The sequence below is a fragment of the Delphinus delphis genome, chromosome 11 (assembly GCF_949987515.2).
Source record: "Delphinus delphis chromosome 11, mDelDel1.2, whole genome shotgun sequence".
In the NCBI taxonomy this organism is placed as follows: Eukaryota; Metazoa; Chordata; class Mammalia; order Artiodactyla; family Delphinidae; genus Delphinus; species Delphinus delphis.
The window spans coordinates 46,731,447-46,751,744 of NC_082693.1; the positions used below are offsets into that span (position 1 = coordinate 46,731,447).

General features: G+C 35.6%; 1 long non-coding RNA gene across 1 annotated transcript in view; it reads right to left on the minus strand.

Annotated features, from left to right (window-relative positions):
* The window catches only part of LOC132433837 (uncharacterized), a 135,760-nt gene that overhangs the window by 76,044 nt on the left and 39,418 nt on the right, over positions 1-20,298 (minus strand). The gene's annotated exons all lie outside the window — the stretch shown is intronic.

Consider the following 20,298-nt stretch of genomic DNA (forward strand, 5'->3'; position numbering starts at 1 on the left):
CTAAGTGAAATAAGCCAGAGAAGGACAAATGTCATATGATATCACTTATATGTGGAATCTAAAAACAAAAAAAGAAAAAAGATACAAATGAACTTATATACAAAACAGAAAAACAAAAACCAAAATTTTTCTTTGGCCAAAGAAAAGAAATTAATGGTTACCAAAGGGGTAAGGGGGGAGGGATAAATTAGGAGTTTAACATATACACACTGCTATATATAAAATAGATAACCAACAAGGACATACTGTATGGCACAGGGAACTATACTCAATATTTTGTAATAAGCTATAAGGGAAAAGAATCTGAAAAAAAGGTATATATGTATGTATAACTGAACCACTTTGCTGTATACCTGAAACTAACACAACACTGTAAATCAACTATACTTCAATAAAAGAAAAAAAATATGAGACTTCTGTAAGTATAAAGCCTTCAATGCCACTAATAATCTTTGTTTTAGCTTTTTGCATATTATTTATGAGCTAAGAAGATTAAAATGATATTAATCTTATCAGAAATTTCTACCTAAGTTAGTGCTGCATTCTACCAAATAGTTATCTTGAAAAGCAATGCTTCTCCTTCAGTGATGCTGCTTTTCCATATTATTCCATTTGTAATGCCTCTTTTTAGAATCCTTATGGTATACATGAGAAACTAGTTTAATTGCATTAAAGTCATGTCTTTTTCTCCCCACAAATGTTATTTTACAGTTTGATCACCACATAATCACACATCGTTTGCTCATGTCTCCATTAGATTTGGATCCAAGTGACATTCAGTCATTCAAAAAATAAGTAGATAAAATCTATCCTCAGTAGAGGAAAGTTTGCTTATCTTGGTCATTACTTTGAAGATAAAATACTCACTTGAATCTCACAATACTGAAAGTTGTGGGGAAAAGACTCATTTTCAAATATTTAAACACTGAACACATAAAAAATCAGTGCCTCAAGTAAATAATGGTATCGCCTGGAATATTAAATATACGTATATTATTCTTACGATCATAAAGGATGCTGATAGGGAGGGTTAAGTGTGGTTTTAGTATTTGAAACAAATACTAAATACATATGACAGGAATTGCAGTTCTCCCAGTTGGTGCCTTATTGGACACTCTCCCACTCTCCCAGCCTTTCTGGGAGCTGAGATTATTTTTTGACACTTGCTTATATTTGTGGCATGGAGAGTTGAGAGATGTTTTATCTCAGAACTTTTTATTCTGTAACACACTCTTTTGTGTCTCGAGAAGATGGTGTAACAAGATGTGAAGTGGAATTATTTTAGTCTTAGTTTGGTTAAGTCCTGAAGTCAGCATTTCTACTACTCCTCGCAATAAGACTGCCTATGCACGACTTAGAAAGGAGATGCCAGAACACTAGTTCTTGACCCTTGGTTCCTCACTCCTTCAAGGTTTATAGTATAGAGGCTAAAACACCGGAGACTAGAAGATTTGTCCACAGAAAATTATCTATGGGCTATGAGTTCCATCCTACCCTCAGTAGAGGATAGTGGGGCATTTGAACCTCATTTTAAGTCTAGGAAAAGGTGCTTCAAGAGACCATGTGTCTTCTGGATGTTCAGTGAGGTACTTATGGGTGCGGGACTCAAATCTGAAAAATCTAAAGCTTTATGGTTCTAGCTGCCCTGAATGCTGAGTAAGATATTGAAGATGGCCAGCATTCCCAGAGCTTGTTGAGGTAAAGGATGCATGACTACTTCCTGTGGAACAAAAGTGGGCCACTCGAGCAAGCAAGCAAACTGGGGCCTCACTTAGATCTTGGCCAAGAGAGCCGCGTGGAGGTGTGAGGCGACCCTGCAGAGCACACGGGGAGTGTACTACTGGTGCCTCAGGGCTGAGCAAAACATATAAATGACTATTGGAAACACATAAATTGATTTTTGAAACAGATACAGTAATTCATTTCACAAGATCTTGAAGAGAAAGATTCCCAGTATTGCAAGGTCTCTGGAGAACCCAAAAATCATCCCACAAGAAAAGTGTCAGTTTTAAACCTCTACCAGACACAGAGGACACTACCACCAGCTCAGCACAATCTCAGTCAGGTGAGAACTTAAGCTGCCATTCACCTCTCCTGTCTCGCAGAGACAGTCAGATGGTGGGGGAGGGGCACTGTAGGCAAGAAAATAATAATGACAAGACCACCAGGCCCTGTTTTCCACTGCAGTTAGCCCACTTGACATAGGCATGTGTTCAAAGTGACCAGAAAAAGCCTTGAACTTCCTCTAGGTTTTATTCAATGAGGAGTGGCCAAAAAAAAAGTATAGTTGCCTAGAACAGGTTTGAATATGCAGTGGGAAAAAGTTTAAAATACTTTTCTTATTATCTTTGTGAGTCCAACTTATTCTGTATAACTGTTTCAATAGTCTTTTTGTTGATATAATGCCAGAATTATACTTCTTTTACTCAAATCCAAAAGTTATTTTCAAAAGAAGATGATACCCTCTGGGCTGAAATCAATGACAGTGCTAGGCCGCCAAAATAGGAAAAGGAAGAAGATAACTTGCCACATACACCTACTATATGCCAGGACCTGTGCCCAACAGTTTACATACATTATCTGATCCTCGTGGTGATTTTAGGGGAAAAGTGTCATGATGCCCATTTTATCATCGAAGAGACCAAGGTTCAGGGAAGTCATATTTTTTTTGGTCAGGTAGCTAGTTAGTGCCAGAGGCAGGATTCAATCCACATCTGTCTAGCCTGCCTTTCTCTTTACATCCTATGAGACAGCATGCAGCCAGCCCCCAGCCCCCAGTCCTTCCATCTACCCATCCTGCGGAATCCACCTTCTACTCCTCTCCCCTCCCCTTCCACTTGGTCATGATGCAGCCTATCATGCCAGCCCTTTCCTTGTAGAACTAGGGAGAAGGAAAAATGTAGAAAAGGACATAAATAGTGAAGAAGAAAGCCACAGCAAAACAGCCCTGCCAGCCCCTCTCGGACCCAGTGTCCAGGTACCCTCTCCCCTGATTCTCTATACTCCACACGTACTGACTGTTATGAGCAAATCAGGCATAGTCCCATTTTGGATCTTTTGCACTGAGAGCCTTCTCTTCCTCCAAATATATGCAGGGCTAATTCTCTCATTTCCTACTCCTTAACGAGGCAATACCACCTCTTTTAGATCTGTACTAATCATCCTACTTAAAATTGTAATCGGTTCCACACTCTATAGCTCTGATTCCTCTTGCCTAGAGCTGTTGTTTTGTTTTGTTTTTTCCATAGCCTTTATCACTTTCCAACAGTTGCTTATTCATTATGTTCATTATTTATGGTCTCTCCCCTTCACTAGAATGTGAAATCCGTGGGGCTGTTAGGAAACCATTGACGGAAACCGCCCACCCTGGCCAGGCATGATAATAACTGCTTGCATGAGTTGTCTCACAACAGGAGGTCCTGATAAGGAACACAGTGCTGCTGCCACAAACAAACCAGAAGAATTCGGGTGGGGCCGAAAGGAGGGAGGAGACGCCAGCCCATAATATGTCCTGCCAAAATCCCAGAAACCCTCAAGATAGAATCCATCTTGACTGAGAGATGTGCGTGCCACCAGGAAGGATCCTGAGTCAGACCAAATATGGGCAGAGGCAAGATGATTGGCCAGAGACAGCCCATAAACTAAATCCATTACCATAAAACCTGAGACTGCGAGCCACATGGCAGAGCAGTTCTCCTGGGTGCCCTTACCCCGCTGCTCTCCTCCCAGGTGCACCTTCCCAATAAAGTCTTTTTTTTTTTTAAAGAAATATGCTTTATTTTTTTATTTCCAATAAAGTCTTTTGTTTTGCCAGTACGTCTGTCTCTTCAGACAATTCATTTCCAAGTGTTAGACAGGAGCCCACTCTCAGGCCCTGGAAGGGGTCCCCCTTCCGGTAACAAGGCCACAGATTTTGTCATTACTCTACCCCAACCCTCTAAAAGATTGCCTGGTACACTTGTAGGCGTGTACCATATATTGAGGAAATGAATTACTGAATACTAACTTATAGCCCCTACAGGAATTATCACAACTACTTTGACTTCCTGGCACCTTGCTTTTAGTTTTTTGCTCTGCTTCACTTGTTGGGATTCCAGTAATATTCTTGAAACGGCTCATTCTGAGGTTTCCACTTTATCCTATCAGACCTGTCTAGGTTTCAGCTGTAAAGTCCCTTGATTTTGTTCATCTCAATATTGATTGAGCTCCTGCCCTCATTCCGATAAGTATTTGTTAAAGTCAAGTGACATGAAAAAGATCTTAATTTTCATAACACTTAATACAGTAAACATTTTAGGTTTTATAAATTATGTCCACTGCTTTTGATAGACGTGTAAATGTCAACAAAAAACATACTAGTTTTTATCACAATAAATTTTGATATATGAGTAAATTCTAGTATTTACTAGGTAAGCTCTTTCCAAAATTTTACATTGATTTCTGATTCCACTTTATAATTAAAATATAGGCATGAACAAACATTTACATGTAATATTTGGTAGCTGAATTTGCATAAAACTCAGAAATAAATATGTGCATGTGAGATTGGAATAAAATAAGTTTAACATTGTCTATGGCTGTAAAATTCATAATCTTTGATCCTACAATGAAAGATTTGCAGAGAAAATTATGTATTCAAGACCATTCCCACGTGGATCCATTTAGTGCAACTTTACTTGCAAGAATCTGTAAAAATGCTAATAAACCACATTTCTCACCAGCTTAGATCTAGCTCTTTACTTGTTTCTGGCTTTGAGGTAACTTGAAATAGGCAATATAGTGTCACCATGGGTAATGAATGATGCATGCATGAAATAGTGACCTTAAAACAGCACATTTCTCTTAAAGGAATCAATTTACACATCATTGCTTCTTAAATTTTACGAGCAATTATGTATCATGTCTTTCCTATATAAATGATAGAAAATCTATTTTAATCAACATTAATTTCCATGAAATTGTAAATTTGTTAGTGTCCATTAACAAAGATAAATCAGATATTGGAAATAGTTTTAAGAAAATAAAGAATTTAAGGAAAAATACAGCAAATGTATAGGAAAAATGCACTTTGCTTCAAAAGTTAAATGTTTCGGGAAAAATACAGGAAATCTCAGCAATGTACCTGGGGAAGAACATTATTAGCAATCCTAAAAGATTCTCCAAATGCAGGTATGTTCAGAAGGTACTTTTGTAAATTAGAAGAATCTCCATTACTTGCCAAAACAGAGCATATTACTATATTTCAAGTAACTAGCCACAGAGGATTTTTGTTTTCTCCCTTTAAATACTTTCTTCCAGTTTCAGTCTTACAGAATCAGAGTTTGATGCACTGTTATTAACTGGTTGCTTAACCATAGTAATCCAGTAATTCCTGTTGGCAATGCAGTGAAGGTGAATAAACTGTAGATAGATTTAGATTTCCACTCTTGATTTGCTATTCCTTTGCAAATATCCTCAACTTTCTTTGCAAATATCATCAACTTCCTTGCCAAAACAAAATAAAAACAAAACCATTCTAACCCTAATGAACCCAACTATCCACTTCCTTTTTTCTGGACTCATTCAGCATATTATAGAAGGGGTTCGATCACAAAACCAAGCAGACTGGTATCACTATAAATTTGTTCTCACAAAACTCAAATGAGTACTTACCACCACCTGAAAATCTCACCACAGTCCTGTAAGTTTACTCTTCCATTGTCTCTAATCATTATTTCATACATTTAATGATCTCCCTTTATGTCCTTTACCACCACCATCCCTGCATTCTTCAGTTGATAACTTTGCCTTATACATCATGTAGGAAGAAGTTATCAGACAAGAAGGGATTCACCTTCCTTCCAGCAGGTCTGCAGTTTTGAGCTTAGGCTCTGGGTCAAATCCCATTTCATTATTTACTAGCTGTGGAACCTGGGCAAAGTGCTTATACTTTTTGTGTCCCATGTATGAAATGATGATAATACCAATCTTACAAATTCTGATGTAAGAATTTCTTCCTTATCATTTTGTTTATTAACCTATAGAGCAAATTTTACTATATAGCATGAGTTTGTTTCAAAAAAGTATTGCTTTCTCTGTCCCATCTTCTGCCCCATCCAAGCCAGCAGCTGGACTTCCCACATAGTGGAAACTTTGATGTAACTAGATTTAATTTGTTTATTTTCCAGTCATTACCTGTGTAACTCTGGTAAAGTTATTTAACATCTTTGAGCCTGTTCTCTCATCCATAAAGCTGATATGATAATACCTATCTCCAAAAGATTGTGGTTAGGGTTATATTCAATGACATGTACAAAGCATCCAGTACGTAGACATTCCACAGATGTAAGTTCCCAGTTCCTAAATACCCAAGATACCATATATAGTGTAATTTCCCAAGATTTTCATCCAAATCCCCATCGATTTTTCACGTTTAAGCTCAAATGTTATTTTAGAAGGCAAATAAACCTGAGAAGTGTGTCAAATCTCTTTCTTCAGAAGGCCCATGAAGCACCTGGGGAGCTTACTCAAAATGCAAATTCCAGGGCCCCCACTCACTGACATTTGATTCAAAAGACGTGGAGCGAACCCAGGAATCTGCATGTTGATAAAGCCAACAGGGTGAATCATGTTCCATTAACTTCATTCTGAAGACCAGTTTTATGATGCATCTAAGTCTGGGACATAGAAATATTTTCAACCCTCCAAGTGGTCGAGTTTGCTAAAAGTGACAAATGAGCTGACGCTTCCTCAACATGCACGTTTATTTCATTAAGAGTTGAGGGCTTATTCATGCTGCTTTATGAAATGAACTTACCATTAAACTTAGGAGAAATAGAGCAATTCCCTTCCCAAAGGCACCTCGCATCAGCCTATAAATAGGCCTTCTAAGTTGTACATGAATCTTAACCCCTATACCTGTACTTACTCTCTAGGAAGTCTACCCGCCAATGAGAAGAGTGATATTATAGATTTATATGTTTCAGAAATAATACATTTCCTGAAAAAAAAATCTACTAGTTCTCATAAGACCGACGTGTAAGCTTATATTTCATAAAGGATATACGTTAGAATAAGCATTACTACATAGTAATCATGGGATATAAAAATACCAAGAACAAGAAATGGAAGAGTGAGGTAGATAAACATTTTATGTAACTTAAAAAAAAATTCGGGCTTCACTGGTGGCACAGTGGTTAAGAATCCGCCTGCCAATGCGGGGGACACAGGTTCGAGCCCTGGTCCGGGAAGATCCCACATGCTGTGGAGCAACTAAGCCCGTGCGCCACAATTACTGAGCCTGCGCTCTACAGCACGCGAGCCACAACTACTGAGCCCGCAAGCCGCAAGTACTGAAGCTTGCATGCCTAGAGCCCTTGCTCCACAACAAGAGAAGCCACTGCAATGAGAAGCCTGTGCACTTCAACGAAGAGTATCCCCCACTCGCCGCAACTACAGAAAAGCCCATGCACAACAATGAAGACCCAACACAGTCAAAAAATAATAAGATTTTTTTTTAAAAAGTCACAAACATCTCTTTATAAATCAGTGCCAAACCACCACCTTATTCTTTTAATGATTGACATTAAACATTTTAAATATCAAAGACTTCATAGGTAAAAGTCATTTAGTTGTCTCTTTTTGAAACCAAAAATGAAAAAGAAAATTGAATATCAAGTTACCATAAGCATAAAAACCTATTAAGACTATAAGAAATAACCCTCAGATGCCATATGCATGCAACAAGCATCCCAGAGTTGCTTTGGCTTTTTTATAAATATATGATTGATTTTTGCTTACTCCATAAAATATTTTTAAAAAGATGATTAAACTGCATAAATGTATAATACTTACATTGATAAGTATAAATTTAGTCTGTAAGACATGAAAGATGAAATTTATATGTTTCCATCTTACTTTATAGGGATGTTTTTCTCCAGATAGGTGGAATAGTGTTCTGATTTTTGCATTTATAACTAAAATGACTCAAAGACATGTTGTCTTTGGTTCTTGAAGTGTCAGAAAAAATATTTTAACCTCTGGAAGCTGTCTTAGATTCTTGCTTCTTGATGCTGAAACTAAGGCAAATTTTCTCTCATGTAATTTAGAGAAACTGAAAAGTAAGGCTGAAAAGAACCCTGGTCCTTGAAGGGCCTGCTCCTTTCCATGTCTGACTTTAGAAGTCTACTTGTCCTTTAGGATCCAATAGAAAGGATTCCTCCTATGAAATCAACCCAGTCAAAAGTATTTCTGAACACCTTTAACAATTTTTTTTTAACACAAATGCCAATGCATTGCCCTAAATATTCTAAATCACCCTTGATCTATCACAGACCATATCAAATTGGTCACCAAACCCCAAATCTCAAAAAGATCTCATCTATCTATTCTCCACTTGCCATTCTCACTGGTGTGACCTTTGTGCCAACACTCTCTTATTGACCACCTGAAAATAACACACCCATCTCTTACACACCCCTAGGCTTTTGGTCTCTCGTGCTGTGTATTCTGTCTTAACACTGCAGTCATCTTAAACTATACTAAAATATAAAAATGGACACAACATCTAGTCTTCATGGTCCAGCCCATGCTGCATCCATCTTCTCATGTGCTCACATACACCAATCTACTTTCTCATCTCACAAAGCTCCTTGCCTCCCAGGATACCCACCCAAGGTATTCTGTTTATTTTTGCTTTTTTATGAATGACTTTGCATATTATATTTTCTCTCCCTCAAATGACAGTATTTAGTTTATTTATCGTCTATCCTGCAACACCCTTGGGAAGTTCCAACGAACATTTCAAAAGAATATTCCAGCATAAGGGATAGCAGGAACAAAGAACCTTAAAAAATGAACTTAGTATCTTCAGAGTTATTACAAAAAGGAGGCTAGTAAGGCTGAAGTAGAGTGAGCATGAAATGAGAAGAGGAGGGAGATGGGCTGAAATAATATCTGAGATTTGAAGATATATAGTTTTGGAGATCATTATTTTATTTTACTATTCTATAAAGAAACAAGAAGGAGTTGGAGGGTTTAAAACAGGGAAGTGATGTTATCTAACATAGATTTTAAAAATCACTTAAATTCTGTGTGGAGAATAGATTGTAAGAAACATAGGGAGTTGTCAGTGAGGAAAAGGGAGAAATCAACGAATATTTATAATTTATACTCTTCATCAATATCACACTGCAGAAAGACATATGTAGACAGGAGTCAGTTAGTTATTCAGTGCAATGATATTAAGTGCCTACAATGAATGAGAGTCTGTGCTTGGGGGAAAGAGTGTTTAACTTGGAGTTGGAGAGGTATGATTCAACTCCTGGTTCCACTGCTTGCAAACTATGTGACCCTCGGAAAATTATATAACCTCTGAAAGCCTGAGTGTCATCACCTACAAAATAGATGAAGATTCGATGAGGATTAAATGGACAGATTTAGCACGTTGCCGGGCACTTGATAATTATTTTGCTAATTTAGTGTAGTAGTAACTACATTAAATCAGTGGCAGTTGGACATTTTATCAGTTTTTAGGAATGCTTCAAGATGCAACAAACAATGAAATTACTGCTCCTCTCAACATACATTTAACAACCTTGGTTCTACAGAAAAGATCAAGAATCATGACTTGCTCTTCATTTTCATTTTCCTTGGGGACTTTTGTCGTTTTTTCACTATGACACATTAAAACAAAGGAAAGAAGTTCTTCTGTTTCATGCTCGTTGAGGGTAAATATCTGCAAATAGAATTGAATTTGATGTACCAAGTTTCCACATAAATTAGACTTCAATTTTTACCATGATATTCTTTCCAATATCATAGAATTGGAGCATGGAGAAAGAACTAATAATACACTGTAACTGCCACAAATGTCATTTTGTTACAATTTAATACAGCTCAGTAGTGGGACTTGTCCAGAAAATTTTATAATTTTTCATATAAAACATAACTGGTAGTATTCCAGAAAATACATATTCCTCTTTTTGATAAAACTATACTTGAAATGAAAATAGTTTAGAAGCATAAACTTTACTGTAGGATGTTCATTTTGCATATTAATAATTTACATGTAAAAAGAGTTGCTTATTCTAGAAGAAAAAATGATAGTTTTCTGTTAATTTTTGAAGAAAAATAATGTCTACAAATAAATGCCCAAATTTTAAGACCAAGAAACAATTTGGCCATTATGGAAGCTCTAGTTACAAGCTTTGTAAGAAATTAACTAAAAATGAAGAAAAGGGTGTTGTTCCCTTGGCCTATCTCTAACCCTACCCCATGCCATGTGCATGGAAATGGGCACCAGGCACACACATTTTGTGTTCTGAGAGGCATGTTTCCTTCCACCTAGGCTGTAGGTAGGAACAGTGATGACCCGGGGTGGGGGACAAAGAAATTGTAAAGTGAAGCTAGAAGTGTTTGGATCCCTAAAGAAAATGAGTCTGTGAATACTTATGACCCTGAAAAGAAATGGGAAAGGAGAACATTCACTTTACTGATTATCCAAGAAAAATACAACTAGAAGAAGATATGACAGAAGTAATTTGTGGAATAGCTGAGATAGATTTGAAGTGGCCAAATCCAGAAGAGGTGTAAGAGCACAGTGCATGGCCAGGAACAAAGGACTCAAAGATTGGAAGATTCATTGTCTCTCCCTGGTAACTCTGAGGTGAAACGCATTCTGGGACTTCAAGAAACTGTGTGACCCAGTAGTACTGTATGTCACTGTAAGACTGTAAGACAGATTATTCATTATTCCCTGGCAAATTTTGTGTGAAGAGTGCTTACAAATGTAACACTCCCAATCAAGTTGTCCAATAGAATGTGCTTTTGTTGCACAAGTATTGTTTCTATCCTACCATATGCCAAAGCTCCTATAGGTAAGAGGCACCTCCGGTAGAAAAGAAACGTGACTATAATTTTTCTTTATTAGTTATCTATTTTATACATATTAGTGTATATATGTCAATCTCAATCTCCCAATTCATCCCACAAAATGTGACTATAATTGATGCACTTGAAGAAATATTTCTGGAAGAAATATTTCCCACCATGGACCCAATATTATCTGCTATCAGTTGTAAGGAACTTGAAGATTAAAATATATCTTCTCAGTATCTTTCATTCTTTTAATGAGTTTGAGAAATAATGAAAAAAATTCTTGGCTTTATATTCAAAAGCCCAGATTTAGGTTTACAACAGAAAAGATTCTGAAAGATACATGATCCAGTGGTTTGTGTGCTACCTCACACACTAAACTCAATATACCTGAATCTTTTTCAGATTATCTCTAGATTCTGTTCCATATTCTACAATTATTAGGACTTAATATATAGTCCAAGATCTACAAATAGGTGCATCAATTTGGATTAGGCAGGTTTCGGGGGATGCAATCTTATTTTGGATAATAAAGGAAGACAACTATGGCTGACAAGAATTGAGGAATGATAGAAAATAGGTAATTATCCATGAATGTGACCTGTGTTTGGAGTGAAATAACTCAACATAATAGGGTTTCTTGATTAAAATGATGAATTCAAATATAAGTTTTGTTCTTAGTAGGTATATGGCATTACTAAATTTACTTAAATAATTTACTTTAAATTTACTTATCATCTCTGAATCTTTTAAGTAACATCTGGAGACGGAGGATTTACTGAGTTCTTTGATTGGTTTTAAATCCTCTGACATTAGGAAATATGTAAGTCTTATTCATCCCTATAGTTTCAATACCTACCAAAAACACCTGCCCAACGTTCAGCACAGTTACAGAGTCCTTAAAATGGCCTATAACGTCTTAGATGACTTTCTCACTTTATCACCTATTCTCTTCCTCCTTTACCATATGGGACTCTTCCTTTATCTCAAATACATCAAACTTGCCACTACCTCAGAGTATTTTATTTGCTGTTTCCTTCTCCTGAACTCCCTTCACCCAAATATCTAACTGATTCACTTCCTTACTTCCGTTAGACACTGCTCAAACGACATAATTATCACAAGGTCTTCTCTGGAAACTGTAAAAAAAAAAAGCACCTACCACATACTTGAACCTTCCTTACTCCCTATCCTTCTTACCCAGTTTTATTTTTTCATAGAGCTTTAAAATATATGGTATATTATATATTTCTAGTTCATTAATTCACTGTTTACCACTGGAATATAAGATGTCAAGGCAAAGTATTCGCTAATTGATTTGTATGTATTCTCACTAGTAAATGGAAAAGCCAGGATGTAAATATAAGCTTGATTGAAAAGCGTGTATCTGTGTGTGTGTTCTGAGGTAATACAGTTTCCCGTAATTTCCTAGAGTGAAACATTTCCACTGCTTTTATGCATTTATATCATATTGTAGCTATCTGAGCTAAAATATCACCTCATATATCTACACAATACTTAGAACAGTATTAAGTAATAGTTTGTATTTAGTAGTATATATTGACCGAAAGAAATTAATAAATGATTTTCTTCTGGGCCTTTTGTACAGCAATAAATTACTATTATATTAGAATATTTCTATTTTATGATACTTCTGTGCCTTAAAATCCATTCTCTTAAAATTTCTTAAGTACTCAATAATGATTCTTGAGAAAGAGAGACAGAGACAGAGAGAGCTCCAAATATCTTCAAAGGGCCTTTTGAGGCTTTAGCTGAATATTCATCACTGCATATGTGTGAAGGAACTACTGAAGCTGGTAAAAGAATGACTAGAAAAGATTTGAGAGACCAATCTCTGGATATCTCACAGGGCTGAGAAGAGTTCCTGCTCCCATTAGCCATAGTGGAAAATCTCATGATTTGGGGGTACTGGGGAGAATACCCAGAAGGGTTTTGTTTCAATAGTGGGAAAAATTAGGCTTGTATGAAATGTTATTCTGGCCCTGCTTAACAAAGTTTAAAATCAACATCTGAAATTAATAATTAAACTCTTCCTGCTAGGCGAATCCCAGAAAAAATGCTTAAGAGTTATTTATAAAAAATACCTTTACGCAATAAGGTAAAATTCACAATGTCTTGTCTCCAGTAAAAAATTACCAGGCATGCAAAGAGGCAAGAATATGTGGCCCATATGAGGAGAAAAATCAATCAATCAAAATCAACCCAGAAATGTTGCAGATAATAGAATTAATGGAAAAGAACAATAAATCAGCTATTATACCTGGAATACATAAATGAACAGTTTATGTAGAGAGACGAAAATCAAACTTCATCTCCAGCAGATCTGTCGTACAAAAAATATGTAGTAGAAATTCCCTCAGGCAGAAGGAAAATGACAACAGTTGAATATCTCTATCTACACAAATGATGAGCATCAGAAATGGTAACTACATGGGTAATATAAAAGATTTTTAAATTATGATTTACATCGATTTAAAAAATTTAATGTAGAACAAAAGAAATATAACATATGTAGAAGTGAAATGTATGACACGTATAACACAAAATCTAGAATGCGATAAATGGAAGTATAATTTTGAAGGTTGTCATACTAAAGGGGAAGAATATAACTTGAGTGTAGGCTGTGATAAGGTAAAGATGTGAACAGTAACACTGAAGCAACCACTGAGAGAGTTAATAATCCAACCAAGGAGATTAAATTAACTTATAAACAATACTCAATCCAAAATAAGGCAAGGAAAAAAAAAGAAAATGAGAATTAAGAAAATTAAAAATAAATAGAAAACAAATAGGAAAGTATTATAATTAAACTTAGTCTTATTAATAATCACATTAAATGTAAATGGTCTAAACACACCACTGCATAGAGCTTTTCAGAATGGATAAAAAAAAAAATGAAGACCCCATTCCATACTGCCTACAAGAAATCTTGCTTTAAATATAAAGACACAACTAGCTTGAAAGTAAAAGAATGGGAAAACATGTTAACAGTAATCAAAAGAAATCTGGAGTTTATATATTAATATTAGACAAAATGTATTTGAAAATGATATGAGTCAGTTCATACAGAGAATACAACTAAATAATTATGAACCTAATAAAACACATGAAACAAAAACTTATAAAACTATAAAGAGAAATAGACATATCTATAATTTTAGTATAAAATTTCATACTCCTCTCACAATAATTGATAGAAAAAGTAGTCACAGAAATTGGTAAAGTTATAGGATATTTGAACAACGTTTCAACCATTTTAACCCACTTCATATTTACTGAATGCTCCACCCAGGAAAAAGTAGAATAAACATCTGTTAGAAGTGCACCACGTACCATAAGCTAACACATATATATGGAATCTAAAAAAAAAAAAAAAAATGGTTCTGAAGAACCTAAGGGCAGGACAGGAATAAAGACGCAGACATAGAGAATGGACTTGAGGACACGGGGAGGGGGAAGGGTAAGCTGGGACGAAGTGAGAGAGTGGCATGGACATATATACACACTACCAAATGTAAAATAGACAGCTAGTGGGAAGCAGCCGCAAAGCACAGGGAGATCAGCTCAGTGCTTTGTGTCCACTTAGAGAGATGGGATAGGGAGGGTGGGAGGGAGATGCAAGAGGGAGGAGATACGGGGATATATGTATATGTATAGCTGATTCACTTTGTTATACAGCAGAAACTAACGCACCATTGTAAAGCAATTATCCTCCAATAAAGATGTTAAAAAAAAGAAGTGCACCAAGTAAGATCATATTCTGTGCCATAAAAAGACTAAGTAAATATAAAGGCCTTCATGAAAAGCTCAAACGTATATCTACCATATGACACAGCTATTACACTCAAGTATTTACTGAAGAGAAATGGAAATGTATTTCTGTACAAAGAATTGTACACAAATGCCCATAGCTATTCAGTTGTTAATAGCCCAAACTGGAAGCATCCTAAATGTCAACAACATGTAAATAGATAAATAAATTGCACTATATCTATAATACTTTTCAGCAATAAAAAGCAATGAATTCTTGACACACACAAAAACATAGATAAATCTCAGAATAATTATGCTGAGGGAAAGAAACCAAAGAGAGTACATATTGTGTGATTCCTATTATATAAAATTCTAGAAAATACAAACTAACTAATAGTAACAGAAAACAGATCAGTGGTTGCTTAGGGAAAAGAAATAAGGGCAGGAGGAATAAATTGCAACGAGGCCTGAGAAGCCTTTTGGGTGTGATTAATATTTCATTTTCTTGATTGTGGAGTTAGTTTTATGGTTGTACATATACATCAAAATGTCAAACTATACACTCTAAATATGTGTAGTTTATTGCACGTCAGTTATAACTTCGATAGAGCTGTTCTAATAAAATAGCCATCTATATGACCTCCTGAAAAACATCATTGAGGTATTTGAAATTTATACACAAAAATCTAAAGAATACCATGGTCAAAAGAAATGACCAACAAAATACAGGATCACTTATTTTCTAAAGTTGCCCCTTCATTAACTTATCCAGAAGAAACAAAAATAATGGAAGGATTTTATCATGATACTTATGAAATATTCCCTGGGAATAATTCAGGCTTACAGGAACATGCTTTCATGATTTAAACCTCTAGTGACGTTAAGTGCACAGCAGAAGTAATTCATTTAATGGTTCCTCAGTGACCTAAAAGAATGAACACACCTGTCAAGGTTTCTAACCAAGTCTTATGCCAGAAGAAGGAAACTGACAAAAAAAAGCTTTTCCTTTTTAATTTTCATTAACCCTCACAAAATTACAAAGGCATATTAGTCTAATGTAGTTCCAGATTTACATGAATTACACATAGATTAACAGTGCTTATTTTTTTTTTGCGAATTCCTGCATCAAATTACTTTTGTTTGGGAGTTGGATATAAATTTTGCATTTCTTATAAGTAATTAAACATAGGTTGTCTTTTCTTAGATTACTAATGTCCTTTGGATCTTTCATTTTAATAAGCTTGGTGACTTTTCCTTGTTTAGCTCTCATGTGCCAAATGCTGAATTCTCTAACAGAAAGATAATTAGAAGGAAAAAAAAATCCTGGTGGCACCAATAAGATTTCAAACAGGTTTAATAATGCCATTCTACCAATATTCAGCATATCTTTTGCTACTATATTTTAATATCTGTATTCTATATGTAAAGATGCCATAATTCAATAGAAAAACATGAGTAAACAGTGATTTAATGAATGTGGAACAAATGAATAAAAACATTCGACTAAAGTATAAATTTCATATTTATGGTTTAGTAGGGCAGAACTGGACTAGGTATTAAAAGAACTAAATTTTGAACCATGATTTACCCTTTATAAGTTATGTGACTGAGCAGTGCAATATGCTATTGCCATTCTTCTCAATGTCAGAATCATTGTTTTAAGATTATTTCATAATATTCTGTTTCATGAATGTACCATGATTAACTTCACAACTTCCCTAATTTGGGACGTTTAAGTGATATCCAAGCATTACCTCCTCCACCCATAGAGTTACAAGTAGTAATATGGTAATTAGTTTTCATAGTGGTCTGTACACAGCAATATTCTCACTTCCATAACATTCATATATCAAGATAGGCCACAAATCCCATTGATGTGAAAATGAGACTCATGGTCAGTCAGAAAACCAAAAGCTCCTCAAGATAGAAATTAAACAAAGCACATATGACCCAAAATGGTTCCACCTCTAATTCCCGATTCTTTCATCATCAGCCTCTCCAACACCATGCCTTTTGTTCCCTAATGGGCCATGATCTTTCGTGCTTCTGTGCCTTTGCACATGTGGCATCCCCTCTCCTAGAAACCACTTCCCTACTCCTCCACTCCACGTGGCAAAATATGACTTACTTTTCAAAGTTCAGCTGAAATGTACCTTTTTGATTACTCCCCAGTTCTCCAAATTGATTTAGTTACTTCTTCCTTTGTTTTCCTCAGTTTTTACCTCTCATATAATCCTATATGCTCAGTAAGATTTAGACCAGATTCTTTGAAACAACATATGTCCAGTTCTGAAGACTCACTAGTCTTGCAGCTGAATAAAAGTCAATGATTTGGGGACTTCCCTGGTGGTGCAGTGGTTAAGAATCCGCCTGCCAATGCAGGGGACATGGATTCGATCCATGGTCTGGGAAGATCCTCCATGTCATGGAGCAACTAAGCCCGTGCACCACAACTACTGAGCCTGTGCTCTAGAACCTGCAAGCCACAACTACTGAGCCTGTGCACCACAACTACTGAAGCCCGTGAGCCTAGAGCCAGTGCTCCGCAACAAGAGAAGCCACCGTGATGAGAAACCCACGCACCACAATGAAGAGTAGCCCCCTGTTGCTGCAACTAGAGAAAACCCGTGCAGCAACAAAGACACAACACAGCCAAAAATAAATAAATAAATAAAATAAAATTTAAAAAGTCAATGACTTTAAATTTAATTGGTGTAATGGACTGAATGCTTATATCTCCCTCAAAATGTATCTGTTGAAATCCTAACCAAATGATGGTATTATGAGATGGGGCCTTTGGGAGGTGATTAAGTGGATCCTTCATGAATGAGATTAGTGCTCTTATAAAAGAGTCCCAGAGAGCCCTCTCCCCGCTTCTCCCATGTGAGAACACAGTGAGAAGATAGCCACCTATGATCCAGGAAGTGGACCGTCACCAGACACAAAATCTACCAAATCTCCTGCCTCCTTGATCTTGGACTTCCCAGCCTCCAGAACATGAAAAATAAATGTCTGTTGCTTAAGCCACCCAGTCTATGAAATTTTATTACAGCAGCCCAAACAGAACGTATTGGTGATTGACACAAAAAAAAAAAGGAGAGGAAGACATGAGATAAGGAGGCAAAGAAAAGTTTATTGTCCTACAGGGTGATTTGTCCTACAGGGTGGAATAATTCACATTCCCTCCACACTAGTTCTTAGAATATTTTAATTTGTAGGTCAATGTAAAAATCTACTTTTTCAGAGCCTTAAAAAAAACCAAGTCAGAACTTTTTCTTCAGTGTCCACCAAATGAGCAAAAAAAAAAAAAAACCCCAGAAAACTATCCTCTAACATTGAAATCAACAGTGCAGAAACCTGGGGGTGAAAGTGAGGCTGAAGGTGGGGGACAGAGCAGGGGAGCAGAAACATGATTATAGACCACAGACAAGCTTGCCTTTTCCCATCTTCCAGGAGAATGTGAGTGTCAAGGACAAAGCCTATAATATTAGTAACTGGACTTCGGAGTATGGAGAGAGGAATAATGGGTATGATTATTAGGGCAAGCGATGACAGTCATTTCAATTAGCACAGGCACCAATAAAAACAAAATTGGAAATAAAAACAAGACAAAATCAACATGAAATTAACAAAAGTAGCCCCTCCCACTCTTACATGTCAAGAGTGTAACCTTACTGGTTTCTGAGCTGATAAACTGTCCTCAGAGTTGTATACTTTGCTTTACAAATAGCAATAAATAGGTCTGCAGTTTAACCCAAATCTTTAGTAAAACAAGTTTTACATTTATTTTTATAATAAGCTTATTATTTGTTTCTGTCTAGAGTACCTATTTAAGAACCAAATAGATTTAAGGTTCTTAACACCTAAATGTATAGACCCAATCTGATGACTGCAACCATACCTCAGAAAAAGCCAATTGCCCCTAATTTGGTTGATAGTTATGGAAGACCTGAAAATTGATTAGGTGCAGTTATGGAAGCCTGAAGGAGTTTCCCAGGGGAAGCCATATATCTAGATAATTCCCAAGGAACTTGAGTTTCATAAGAAATTATTACTGAAGAGTTTTGGGATCTAATGGTATTTATTATATTAACAGAAAACACATAAGCTCTAATTGTAGGTCAGAAATTAAGATGTGAAACAAGGAAGTCTGCTTCCTCTTAGAGAATCTTACAGTACAGATCTTACAAACTACAGAAAAATCTCAAGTCTGAGATTTAAATTTCTATCTGTGTTCTAAAAAATACAGAGTCAAAGTCATATGCTACTAGGAAAAAGTGGTCAAAATGTGAACCTTCAAAAAGGAGTATTGCATATTTATGGAGAATAAATTTTATACTGTAAATTATAAATAATGTACTATAAATTAATTTAATATGATAATGTTTTAAGTACTTTTATCTTTATTATGTATTACATAATACATTTTAATATAGGAAGATAATTTTTTATTTAAAGTTTGGCCATCCGTCAAGGATTAAAGGCTTTTTAAAAATCTGCCTTTTTGGTACATGTTTTTTTTTTTTAATCTCAAGATAATGTATCTGTAGGTCAAATATCTACAATTTTACATGGTTTAACCCCCAAATAATAATCTAATGAATATAACTGCAAACACAATAAAAATAATTTTATAAAATATAAAAAGAAATTGTCCTCCAAGGAGGACAAAATGAGAATGTTGAGGCAGCTAAACTGAATAATTACAGAAAGCCAAAGGCCAAAATATGCTGCATATTGCATTAGTATTTTTAATATATTCTAAAACTGAATTGTATAGCTGAGCCCATGGGTTGCATTTTAAAGAAAGAAAGAACCTGCTAAAAATCAAATTTTCAGTATTTCCTCTGCTTAGGGATTTAGTCACAAAACTGTCAATATCATCATTAAATCAGCATCAACAATATGAAACATTTGTATTTTACATATTATGTCATGAAGTGGTTCATAGTAAATCTCTCAGTGATAATGGATTCCAAAGTGTCAGATATGTTAAACATATTTTCCTCATATACTATAAAACTTACCTGCAAACGTAAGAAAATTATACCATGAATTGTGTTAAAAATTGGCTAACCAGTTGTTTTATAAATCAAGTCATTCATATTATGAGAAAATAGAAATTGAATTTCAAATAATAAAAAGTATATATTTGGGGGCTTTTGGTTACATACAGTTTACGAAGATCTTTTAACCATAAATACACACTTTGTCTTTCACCTTACATGTTTTAATTTGAGCTAGCCACAAAGGATCTCACTTAAAATGTCCTAGGAGGGATATTCTGTTTTATTTTCACTATATTAAAGCCTTTCAAAGTTTTTCTTTTGCCATGTCTACCAGAAGGAATCCCATTACACAGCTACAGGAAGAAAGACAGGATGTGAGAGAGAGGGCAAAGTAGGAAGGAGACCTTCTGAAGTCAGATTGCTTTCATAGGCAAAAAGTTCCTTCGTAGGAGTAAAAATGGTGAAATTATGTTGATATGTCACATTTATCTAGCACTCAATTTTCAAAATACTTTCTGTACTCTACCTTATGTGCAGAGAGGGTTAGATGTATAGTACGTTATCAAGTATCAAATGTCAACATGGCAAACGACAGACAAGGCACTGGACCGAGATACAAAACAAACTAATAGGTAGATAAGTAGGTAGGTAAGTGATAGAG